The sequence below is a fragment of the Mus pahari genome, chromosome 11 (genome assembly GCF_900095145.1).
Source record: "Mus pahari chromosome 11, PAHARI_EIJ_v1.1, whole genome shotgun sequence".
NCBI classification, from domain to species: Eukaryota; Metazoa; Chordata; class Mammalia; order Rodentia; family Muridae; genus Mus; species Mus pahari.
Window position 1 is genome coordinate 23,071,354 of NC_034600.1, and position 13,321 is coordinate 23,084,674.

General features: G+C 43.9%; 1 protein-coding gene across 2 annotated transcripts in view; it reads right to left on the reverse strand.

The window, feature by feature from the left end:
• Positions 1 to 13,321, reverse strand: part of Rasgrf2 (Ras protein specific guanine nucleotide releasing factor 2) — a 224,423-nt gene that overhangs the window by 48,063 nt on the left and 163,039 nt on the right. The gene's annotated exons all lie outside the window — the stretch shown is intronic.

Sequence of the window (13,321 nt, forward strand, 5' to 3'; positions counted from 1 at the left end):
GGGTGAAATGAGATTTGAAAGCAGGTTGGTCAGTAGGTCTATGTTTAAATAATCTGCATTAACTTTCAGAAGCCATGGGAGGTGGGGTCTACCATACCCAAGACCAGCAGAGCATCTTCTCCTGCTATCTTTGTTCTGTCACCATCACAGCCTTCTCTTGTGGGTCTCCTATGCATGTCCACCCTCTCTAAAATTCCCCAAACTATTCTTCCAAGACAACTAGGAATATTTCCATATTAATAGCAACTTCTTCTCTCTTAAGAAACAGACCTAAAGCTAAGATTCATGCTGCTTTACCTCCAACTTCACTCCTTACAGGGACAGCCATGGCCGGAGCCCTTTGAAGAGAAACCAAGACTCTCTGTCCTTGTTTTCTCCCATTCAGTGATCACATCTTTAACACTTAGTAGTACTTCTTAGATTTCCCTATTTCCTGTGCCTCTTGTCCTATTCCAAGACTGAGCTCCTCACAAGTGTATTGCAGCTACAGCTCCTGTGTCCTATATGACTTAACTATAGCTCCTGTGCATCACAGCTACAGCTCCTGTGCATCACAGCTATAGCTCCCCTATAAACCACAACTGCAGCTCCTGTATGCCACAGCTATAGTTCTCACCAACCACAGTTATGTTCCATATATACCACATTTCCAGCTCCCATACACATATCTATAGCTCCTGTATACCACAGCTATAGAACAAATATACCACAGCTATGATTCATATATACCATGTCTACAGCTTCTGTACACCACAGCTATAGCGCCTGTATATCATGTTAGCATTCTGTCTAGGCTCCACCCAGCAGTTACCTGGCAATAGCCAGGTAGGCCTGGCTTACTATAAAAGGGGCTGTTTGCCCTTTCCTCACTCTTTTATTATCTCCGACTCTTTTTTTCCCTCCCTGACCCCTTTCTCCTCCCTCTCTCCCCATCTCCTTTCCCCTTCTCTCCATATGTTCCTGTCCAGCCTCTCTTCCTCCTTCTCCCCTCTCTCTCCTTCTCTGCCTCTACTCCCTTCTCAACTTTCCTTACCATGCCCCTAATAAACTCTATTCCATACTGTACCATCGTAGGGCTGTACCTCACGGGTAAGGGATGCCTCAGCATGAGCCCAGTGAGGCATCCCTCTCACCTCACCATACCTGGCTCTATCAAACATATCTTTCTTCCTTTTTTATAAAACATAACATTCTACAGCTATACCTGTGCACCATAGGCATAGCTCCCACACACCACAGCTATGGTTCATACATACCACATCTACAGCTCCTATACAACATCACCATGGTACCAGTGCACTGCAGCTATGGCTTATATATACCACATCTACAGTTCCTATGTATCACAGTTACGGTCTATATATTTATGCCATAGCTACAGCTGCTGCTCACCGCAGCTACAGCTCCTGTGCATCACAGCTACAGCTCAGGCTCACCGCAACTACAGCTCCTGCGCACCGCAGCTACAGCTCCTGTGCACCGCAGCTACAACTCCTGTGCACCGCAGCTACAGCTCCTGTGCATCACAGCTACAGTTCCTGTGCACTGCAGCTACAGCTCCTGTTCACTGCAGCTACAGCTGCTGTGCATCACAGCTACAGCTCTTGTTCCCCACAGCTACAGCTCCTGCTCACTGCAGCTACAGCTCCTGTGCATCACAGCTACAGCTCAGGCTCACCACAACTACAGCTCCTGAGCACCGCAGCTACAGCTTCTGTGCACTGCAGCTACAGCTCCTGTGCATCATAGCTACAGTTCCTGTGCATTGCAGCTACAACTCCTGTTCACTGCAGCTACAGCTCCTGTGCATCACAGCTACAGCTCCTGTTCACTGCAGCTACAGCTCCTGTGCATCACAGCTACAGCTCCTGTTCACTGCAGCTACAGCTCCTGTTCCCCACAGCTACAGCTCCTGTGCATCACAGCTACAGCTCAGGCTCACCGCAACTACAGCTCCTGCGCACCGCAGCTACAACTCCTGTGCACCGCAGCTACAGCTTCTGTGCATGAGAACTATCGCTCCATTCTCTGTCCTCCCAATCTTCTAGGTATAATCCCATAGTTAGGTCATTATCTTCAGGGAACCTGCTGCATTCCACAAACTGCGCATCCCCGTGTGTGCAGAGGAGACATAGTCCTCACTCTCAGGAGGTTTCTTTCCCGGGTGGGGATGGAGATAACCTTCCAAGCAGATACAGATAGAAAATATAAAGTCCGCAGGCCATGGAGAATCGAGGTGCCTACCTTACTACTCCTTCCCTACATGACCTTCAAATTAACGTTTCCTTTCTGTAAGGTATGTACAGAATATCTTTCTAAGGATGAAGTAATAATGTGCGTTATGCCACAATCTAATAAATTAAAGGAAACAGGCCAATGCTGACAAGCGGAGGATGTGCACACGCGTCATGTTGAATATTAGTGTAACAGGGAGTCTGTGATTGACAGTCTTCAGAGATGATGGCTCAGAGATGGTGGGTACTTGCTGTGGGAACCACTAGTGTGTACAGTTATGTCCACTTTACTGCACTGTCAGCAGTTCTTGGGTGACAAGGGACAGAAAACCCTACTCAACACAGGGAGTGGGAGAAAGTGAATCACTATTTTATATACATGAAGTAGTTCTCGATTCAGATCTCATTTGACTTATGCAAGGTCTGTCATGACATTTCTATTTCTCTTCTCTCTAATTCCACTCTCATTTCCAGGTAGCAGACTGAGGAACATCCTGCTAGTCTTACCAAAACAGTACCCAGCATGCAGAGCGTGACTGTTCTGGTAACTTCTGCTGAAGAGCGGAGCTCGTTGTGTATGAGAAGCCCTGACATGTCCTTGCATTTGCTGAAAAACCCCGTTGTCCATCTTCTATGATCTCATCATTATAATGCAGGCCTGCAGGAGGCAAGTGTCCGTCAAAGCATAACTGTATAACGTGAAGGGGCAGCTTCTGCATGTCTGTTAAGAACGCACAAATGGGACAGTAAACATACAACAGCCCGAGATTGTCTTCTTTCTTTCAATCTTTGGATAAATGTATTCTATCCTTCAGTTTTTAACCCTTACTTGGGTTTATCTGAGGTTTCCCCCCCCCCCATGTGCCATTAACTGTAGCAGTGCTAGAACATGGTTGAAGAATGTGTGAGAATTCTGAGTGCTTATGAGAAAACTAGAATCTTATTTTTTTTATTAGATATTTTCTTTATTTACATTTCAAATGTTATCCCCTTTCCTGGTTTCCCCTCTGAAAACTGCCTATCCCTTCTCCCTTCCCCCTGCTCACCAACCCACTGCTTCCTGGCCCAGGCATTCCCCTATACTGGGGCATAGGACCTTCACAGGACCAAGGGCCTCTCCTCCCATTGATGACCGACTAGGCCATCCTCTGCTACATATGCAGCTGGAGCCATGAGTCCTGCCATGTGTTTTCTTTGGTTGGTGGTTTAGTCCCAGGGAGCTCTGGAGGTACTGGTTAGTTCATGTTGTTGTTCCTTCTATGGGGCTGCAAACCCCTTCAGCTCCCTGGGTACTTTCTCTACTTCCTTCATTGGGACCCTGTGATCTGTCCAATAGATGACTGTGAGCATCCACATCTGTATTTGTCAGGCACTGGTAGATCCTCTCAGGAGACAGCTATATCAGGCTCCTGTGAGCAAGCTCTTGTTGGCATCCACAATAGTGTCTGGTTTTGGTGGTTGTTTTTGGGATAGATCCCCAGGTGAGGCAGTCTCTGGATGGTCATTCCTTCAGTCTCTAATTCACACTTTTTCTCTGTAACTCCTTCCATGGGTATTTTGTTACACCTTCTAGGAAGGATCGAAGTATCCATACTTTGGTCTTCCTTCTTCTTGAGTTTCATGTGCTTTAAAAATTGTACCTAGGGTATTCTGAGCTTCTGGGCTAATATCAGCTTATCAGTGAGCACATATCATGTGTGTTCTTTTGAGATTGGGTTACCTCACTTAGGATGATATCCTCCAGATCCATCCATTTGTCTAGGCATTTCATAAATTCATTGTTTTTTAATAGCTGTGTAGTACTCCATTGTGTAAATGTACCACATTTTCTGTATCCATTCCTCTGTTGAGGGACATCTGGATTCTTTCCAGCTTCTGGCTATTACAAACAGGGCTGCTATGAACATAGTGGAGCATGTGTCCTTGTTGCATGTTGGAGCATCTTCTGGTTATATGCCCAGGAGTGGTATTGATGGGTCCTCAGGTAGTACTATGTACAGTTTTCTGAGGGACTGCCAAACTGGTTTACAAAGTGGTTGTACCAGCTTGCAAACCCACCAGCAATGGAGGAAGGTTCTTCTTCCACAATCTCACCAGCATCTGCTGTCACCTGAGGTTTTGATCTTAGCCATTCTGACTGGTGTGAGGTGGAATCTCAGGGTTGAGAAAACTAGAATCTTGTGACCTCTGTGTCTTCAAAACACAACATTGGTCTTGGAATGTGCTTTTGGGCCCCTTCCAGGAGTAGTGGATAGGGCTGAGTTTACTTCAGATCACTCATGATAACTGGCTATTGGTATTGTTTTCACCGTGTGCAGCTTGTCTCCCGCAGGTGGCTTGTCCTTGTGGTTGGACACGTTACACATGGGACTCTTCTCAACACCCAGAGGATACATCATCTGATGCTCTGAGTAAAGTTGGCTAGTGCATGAGGTGTTAGCCCACCTTGTGCATCAGCTCCATTCTCCCAGGCCCCACCGCCTCCAGAGTGATAGACATATCAAGAACAAACTGAGGAGAACCTCAGCAGGTCTGCCATTATTTGTGATTAAAAAATACATGGACTATGTGGGAATTGATATATCATTGCTTTCATCTCTCAAGAAAATCAGTAACAAAAACTGTCAACTGAATTGCTTTTATGGATTTTTTTTTGAAAAATAAATGCTTTAAGATTCCCAAAGGAGTGACACATTGAGTTTAAAATGGACTAACAATCTTTTAGTATTACATCTTTTACTTTTCATGGGTCCACAGATGTATTCCTCATTCTCTATAGATAAGCAAACCAAGGCTTAGAGAAGACCTTTAGCCACCTAAGGTGGAAGTAGAATGAGAAGCAAGATATGTTACCAGTTCTTCCCATTGACACATCCCACCTAGGGGCCTGTTCATAAGGCGTAGACAGTAGCTCCGGCTGGGCGCTGTTACTTCCAGAATGAGCATAGACAGGAGGAGCTGGGTACATGCACATTAATCACCATTGCCCTAACTCCTGGTCCCCTGGCCACAAGATGGGCCCTGGATTAATGGCTGCTGGAAGTTCATACATGTGACAGATCAATGCTCTCACTGTAGAAATAAACATTTCTTCTGGAAAGACAGGCTTAGACACTTCAGATTCCTTAAATCCAATGAATCTAATGGCTTTGGACCCCACCACCACCACCACCACTTATCCACAAAGACAATGGAGCAGCTTGCATGGTGCCTCCTTACTCCACCAGCCATGCTCAGCAGACCTCACCACCTGGTCACAAGATTGACACCATCTCTAGCAGGACACAGGGGAGACCTTTGTTCTCTCTCTCTCTCTCTCTCTCTCTCTCTCTCTCTCTCTCTCTCTCTCTCTTTTGTGGGGAAGAGTTGGTTTTTCAAGACAGAGTTTCTCTGTGTAGCCATGGCTATCCCAGAACTCACTCTGCAGACCAGGCTGGCCTTAAACTCAGAGATTTGCCTGCCTCTGCATCCCGTGTGCTGGAATTAAAGATGTGTATCATCATCAACTGGCTTTAGTCCTCCTTCGTTTAACATCTGCAGTTTCATCCTTATTCTTGTCCCTCACCTCTGGGTACTGCAGGAAGGCATGGCTGGAAAAATGACTTGGAAGGGGATCTTTGAGTGTCTGCGTCACACTAGGAAAAGTCCGTTTTCCTCCCAGTATCTCAGTTTTCTCTTCACATAAGAAGAGCTGTCCAGATGCCCCTGAGGCCCCTTCATTTCCTCTTGACTAGTGTCCAGCCTCTGGCCATGGGTCTGTACTCTCCTCTTTTCTAGTCCTGTTCTTCTTGTATCAACTCAATCTCCACAGATCCTTCCATCTGCTTACAGAAGCCCCAACTTACTGTGATTCCTTCATGGATGACAGTGACATATGTGTGTTTCTTTCTTCCCTTAGACCTTCTTAAGGACATTGTAGGCAGACATTTAGGCACTTAGGCCGTAGGTACATCTAAGATAGCCAAGCAATACTAATTCCATACATCCAGTTACATCCATTGGATTATATAGGGTCCCTTAGTGGAAATAGACCAAAATCACATCTCTTGTGTGTAAAGTTTAAAGACTATGATATTTGTAGAACAGTGTCAGGTCAGGGTATAAGGCAGGATGGTGGGCCTTCTGAGGCTTAAGACAAGAACCAAAGAGGCAAAGAGGTATCTGAACTGGACAAGACCCAGAAATGGGGAAGCTGTTTCTCATATGGCCCAAGCAAGTTAATATAGGCCCACTCTACTCATGCAAGCTGGCTTTGAAGAGAGGGAGCTTCACAGGTGTAATACTGGATAAAGACTTGGGACTCTGGGTTATATTTTTATTTCCTTTCAAACAGGTGGCCTTACACACAATAGATCTCAGCCGATCTATTTAATTGCTTTTATTTTTGTAAGCCTTAAGGGCTATTATTATTATTATTATTATTATTCACTTGATTGCTTCTATTTATTGGAAGACTGTGACATTTCCTGAGTCAGGAGGTCCCTGAACCTCCCTGCTATGGAATTTATCACGCTTCTTCCCATCCCCTCATCCCCAGGGACTGTAACCGCAAGATACTGTGAAGTGCTTTCAACATAGCCACTGAGATCTCTGAAGACATGCTTGTGCATAGCTGAGAAGCCCACAACCTCAGAGAAACTCCCTCCACACAAGGGCAGGTTCACACTGGCCTCATCTCAGGCTGTCCCCCCACCCTGTTTAGCTGCAGATTGGCTGTGGCCATTTTCCACATGCAGTATCAGGTACAGACTGGTGTCATTTCAATGGCAAATGGCTGCTCAGTGTTTACTGCTGCCAACCCTCAATTCTTAAGCACAGGCAGCTGAGAGCTTCACACTGCTCTTTTGAGCTCAGCCTACACCTTTACCTCACATATAGAGAACTTCTACCTCCTGACTAGGCCATCTTCTGCTACTTATGCTCACCATCCTTCCCAGAACACATGCCCTGTGCACCAACCTAACACACATTAGCTCCTGTGCAATGCCAGGAGACCCAGAGGTGCCCCAAGGATTCTACTTACCAAGTCTGTGTTGCTGTCACTATTCATTAGACGAGAGAGCCCTTTCATAAACCACAAATTCTGCAAGTGTTTTCTATTTAACTTCCCAAGAAATGATTCAACTGTCTAGAAATGATCTGACAGTCTACCAGATATTTTTACAATTTTCCCTACCAAATCAAAGCATTTGATTTATGCAAGTATGAATTAATGAAATATATTCACTGTTAAACTTCATCATTCCTTTAACATACTGATTCCTAATTTTTAATCAGTTTTGAGGGCAAAGACTTGAATAATTACAGTGAATAAGTATAATTGAGTTAAAAAAAATATAACTTTCCAAGAGCAAACTAGCCTCTTGGAGTAGAGATCTGTAAAATGTGGGAGTCACCCGGGGGGGGGGAGGGAGGGAGATGCTGCTGAGGGATGTAATATCTCACACAAGGATGGCCTTTGTGCTCTTCTCTCAAAGTCAAGTCTGCAATCTGTCTTTATTTCCAGGGCAGGAGACCGTGGGTTAAAAGGTCTTGGGAAGATACCAAACTGAAGGCACCACTCCTTTTTTTTTTTTTTTTAATTTTTTCTTAGATATTTTCTTTATTTACATTTCAAATGCTATCCTGAAAGTTCCCTATACCCTACCCCCGCCCCTGCTCCCCTTTCCCCCCATTCCCACTTCTTGGCCCTGGCATTCCCCTGTGCTGGGTCATATAAAGTTTGCAAGACCAAGGGGCCTCTCTTCCCAATGATGGCTGATTAGGCCATCTTCTGCTACATATGCAGCTAGAGACACAAACTCAGGGGGTACTGGTTAGTTCATATTGTTGTTCCACCTACAGGGTTGCAGCCCCCTTCAGCTCCTTGGGTACTTTCTCTAGCTCCTCCATTGGGGGCCCTGTGTTCCATCCAATAGCTGACTGTGAGCATCCACTTCTGTGTTTGCCAGGCACTGGCATAGCCTCACAAGAGGCCGCTATATCAGGGTCCCTTCAGCAGAATCTTGCTGGCATGTGCATTAGTCTCTGGGTTTGGTGGCTGATGATGGGATGGATCCCCGGATGGGGTAGTCTCTAGATAGTGCACGAAGGCACCATTCCTTAAGAGTTTGAATACTATGATTATGATTATCTAATACCTATCATTATTCGATACCTGCTTCTGCAAGGAACCCCGCTTTCTTTCACACATGCAATTGATGAGCCCCTCTGGGCCTCAGGGACTCAACTCTAAACTTTGTCTTTTCCAGGCCCTACAACTCAGGTTCTGAATGAAATAAATCAGCACAAGGGGGCTCTTTCCTGTCATTGTGTCAGGCAGGCATGGTCATAGAGAGCAGACCCCTCCTACAGCACTGCAGCATCCTGGTGTAGGAGTCACAGAGAAACAGGAGTAGTTAAGTCAATATCATCAGGATGTCAACAGCTTGCTTTGTACAGTGATGCCCAGATTCCAGTCTCCCTGCTCCCTTGCCCCACTCCTCCCCGTCCTGAGCAGAGGTGGCCAGTTCTGCATACTGTTCAGAAGTTATTCCTGAGATCTGTGTGGGAAGCCTCTTCCAGCCTTTCTTCTTAGGTACCTAGTTCTCTGTAACAACTATTTTCCCTAGGAATTAGCTACTTTCTTCCCTGACACCAACTGTTATGGATGACGGTAAGCAACTGCCCAGTGTTAAATGCCTAGCAACCAGCCTGTGACACAATATTTGTACTTCAAAACGAAGAGGTGCCATTCTTGTCAGATGCCAGAGGCAGTTGCCTAACAAGCTTTGGCATTTTGTTATAATAACAAATTCCATCTCGATGTACTAACCCTAGAACATTCTTCTGTTGTGTTATATAGAAGGAAGATTGACTTCTAAAACATCTGTATAATTTCCACTTGAGTACTAAGAGGTCATCTCCAGCTATGAAGTGCTCAAGAAACTTAGCAAATGATTAAACTCTAGACTTGTTAATAGCATGTTCTACTGAGCAGTCCATAGCTGAGTTGGAGGAAGTGTTCCCTGTAGGGGTGAGCTTTGAAACCCTCTTCCTAGCCACTTGGAGGACAGTATGCTTCCTTTTGATGAAGATGTAGAACTCTCAGCTCCTCCTGTGGCATGCCTGCCTAGAAGATGCTAAGCTCCCACTTGATGATAATGGACTGAACCTCTCAACCTGTAAGTCATCCCCAAGTAAATGTTGTTCTTTATAAGAATTGTCTTGGTCATGGTGTCTGTTCACAGCTAGGGTTCATAAACCCTAACTAAGACAAACCATATTACATACTGTAGTCACTCACAAAAACTTATTCTACTCACAAGAGCTTACTATTCTTGCCTCTGCAATTCTTTCTGACATGGAAATCAAATCAAATTTACAGATATAGACTAGCTATGGTAAGAGCCCCATTTGCTCAATGTGGTCACCGCCAAGATAATTTTCAATGCTATGAGAGCCTGCCTTGGTATCAGAAATGCCAATAGTTTTGTGTGTTCCTAATTGACTCCCTCAGAAAGATGCACGAGGCAATTATGGAATGATCCCAAGAAGGAATTGGATTGAGTCCTTTACCTATCTAAGGCTCAGATCTCTTGTATGAATGCTGACAACTGGCATTCATCTCATCAATGCCCATCTCAACATAAAATAATTCTCAAAATGCACGGGTAGTTCCTTAAGTGTTGGGTAAATTAGCTGAATCTAGTTTGTACATAATAAGACCTCTAATTGAAGAGAGAAAGAAAATGCACACAATTAAAAGTTTCTTTCTTATCCACCTCCCAAACCACAAGCCTTGCCACTTGATTAGCAATGGTGCTGCACTGAGCATGCTACATAGCTGTTTTCAGAGTTCTAGCCAAGGTTTTCCTTCTAGTGACATCCCTGAGGGAGAACTGAAGGGAAATCACCTAACTTACTTCAACCTTTGCTCTGAAGAGCAGGTCAGCAATCTAAGCATTATAATGCTCTAGACAACGCTCTCAACTCAGACACAACAGTCATCGAAATAAGTTTTCAGATGAAGATAAAAATCTCAGTGTTCTCTAAGCCTGTAAACAACAGGAATAGGAAGATGTGAACTGCATGTTTGTTGAAGCATCATTTCCACGCAATGATATTCACCCACCATCAGTATGTTCACCGATGACAAGTAAGCTCACTGCAATTATAACCACAACCAGTCCGAGAGCATTCTGACCACCCCAAAAGTACTCTTACCGCCAACTCTCAGTCCACCTTTGTACCCCCAATTCGGGCAAACAACTCTTGGCCTTGCTTCTTTATAGAGTTATTCTCTCTGGCCATTCACATGGAGAGATCTCATCATATTTGTTTCCATTATTGATTTCTGCATTAATCCTACAGTGTTCTCAAAATGTATCATTTATAATTTCACCCCTTTTCATGCTTTGTTTATTTATTTGGCATGTATATTGGGGATCATATGCACATGAGGGGCTGAGTACATCTTGCAGACATTGGTTCTCTCTTTACGTGGTCCTCAGGAATTGTAAGGACTGGTAGCTGGTGCCTTCACCCTGTGAGCTATCTCACTATTTCACTGGCACTGTGAATTCAGTGAAGCCCATTAAAAGCAAAAGTCCTCCTTAAAGGCATTCCTTCATTGGGTGGAACACTCTCTAAATTCCTCGTAGGTTGACATAGTGGATAGTGTTGTTCAAGAGCTTCAGGGCTTGTTTTTCTGTGTAGTTGAACATTTCAAAATTATTAGAGTATGGTACAGGTGGGCACATCCCTAATTCAAAAATCTAGTCTAAAGTCCCACAAAGGTAAAGGAACATTGAGTGTCAACAGGATATTTTTTTAAGTTTCCATTTTCTACAAATATTTCAGATTGTGATTTTTATAGGAGTGAATGTTTAGCTGGGAAATTCTGTGCAAACATCCCCAACTCTAAAAACTTGGAAATATCTCTGGCCCCAAAGATGTTGAACAAAGGTTACTCAGCCTATATTAAAATTAACAATCAGTATTGCCAAAATATCTGTTTGTCTTTCAGTGGTCAGTTTGGGGTTCTCTCTTGTTAGGTGCAGTTACAACAAATGTATCCTCCTGATGATTTTCATGCATTTTATTAAGACACCCCTCTTTGCCATTAGTAACTTTAGGATGGGTCTTAAATTCTGTCAGATATTAGAGCCATTTCAGTTTGCTATAATCAAACTTTGCATAAAATATATTCCTCTATTCTATTTCTTCTAATTGAACCTCTGTTTCGTATACAACATATAGTTAGCCTGCACACTTCTAATCCTCTCACAATTTCTATCCTTTTGTTTTCATAGTTCATCATTTACATTTTAATGGAATTTAGTATGATTTGGTTTGTATCCAAGTTCATGGCTTTCTCCATTTTTTTCTGTTGAAACAAATATGCAAATATTCCCCAATCTGGAAATTTTGAGCTATTTCTTGTCCCAGGTATGTGAAATAGAAGATGGGGCAGAAAAGTCATCAAATTTTACCCAGGTAGGACCCTTCTGAGTTACAATATTAACTAGTCCAAAAGAGATATCATAGATACAATAATGCCATAAAGGTCATGAAAGCAACCAACAGCTTTCCAATTGGACTTAAGACTCTTTCTACAGGAGGGACTCATGGCTCGCCCAGTTTAATTGGATTAAAGCCTGTAGCTGGGGAGGCCATATACTCTAGGAAAGTACCTGTGACTGCTGTTTTGCTAAATGGACATAACATTAAACTACCTTTTGAGTGCTCACCCTTACAACCACAGAGCAGCACAGCTACTGCCCCTCGTCAGGGAAGCTTCCTTTGGCTAATACAGAGACCCACAACTGGAGTAACTGCTGAGAATAAGTGAGTATGATGTGTGCAGCTCTAAATGGAACATCTGTGTCACATCTCCCCTTTCCCCAAGGCCCAGGGCACATTGCAGTACAGGGGAAGAAAAGACTACAAGAGCCAGAAGAGAGAAAGGACAGCTGTAAAATAGTGTCTTCTGGACACAATGGGGCCATTCGACCCATGAACCTACTACATCAGCTGTGTTTGCTGCACATGATCAGGTCAGGCAGTATCCAATCATGACAGGGGGAAGGGTTCATGAGGTCTCACCATGAGCTGAGGAGCTAATGCCACCTGACATCTACTGTAGGAGAGAGGGTCATTTTTCCTCAGGGCTGTGGTTCCTTGTAGATTATCAATGTTCCAATGGATGGCCCCATACCCATGTTCATATAGAAAGTAATAATTTGACTCAGTAGATTAGTAAAAAAAAATAAAACAAAACAAAAAAGGATATGATGTTAGAGTAGGAGATGGGCAGTGTGGAATGGAAATGACTGTACCATTATCTTTCATTTTTTGTCAACCTGATTGATACAAACCAGGGTCATCTGGGAAGATGAAATTTCAAAAGAGAAAATTCCTCCATTAGATTGACTGATGGATAAGTCTGTGAGTCATTTTCTTAATTAATGATTGCTGTGGGAGAGCCTGTTCACTGTGGTGATGCCACCCGTGGGCAGGTGACTCTGGATTGCATCAGAAAGCAAGCTGAGCAAACTATGAGAGGCAAGCCAGGCATCAGTGTTCTTCCATGGCCTCTTGCTTGAGTTCCTGCCTCCCGTTCTTGCCTTGGCTTTCCCTGATGTTGGATTTGTTTATTTGGACTTCGTTGGTCAAACAAACCCCTTTCTCACACATTGCTTTTGCTCATGGTGTTAGTCACAGTGGTAGAAACCGAAGGCAATGATCAAAATAAATTCTGTACATTTGTGAATTTTTCAAAAAATGAATACAATTTTTATTGATGAACAATCATCATGGGTAAAATACATCTGTCATTTCAGCAAATTTAGATGCTTAAAGTTATCCTACAGTATTAGAGGACAAAAGTTTGCTACAGAGCTCACTGGGTTGAAAGTGAGGACTAGCGTCAAGGGATAAAGTATTTTCTTGCCTTTTCTTGTGTCCAAGTCCTGCCCGCACTCCTTGGCTCCGAGCCTCTTCAGCGTCATCTGTGACTGGCTAGATCTTTTCTCACTGAGTGACCCTGCACCTAACCTCTCTGTGGTTAGAGTCCTTGTGAGTATATCAGGCCTGTCTGAAAGGTC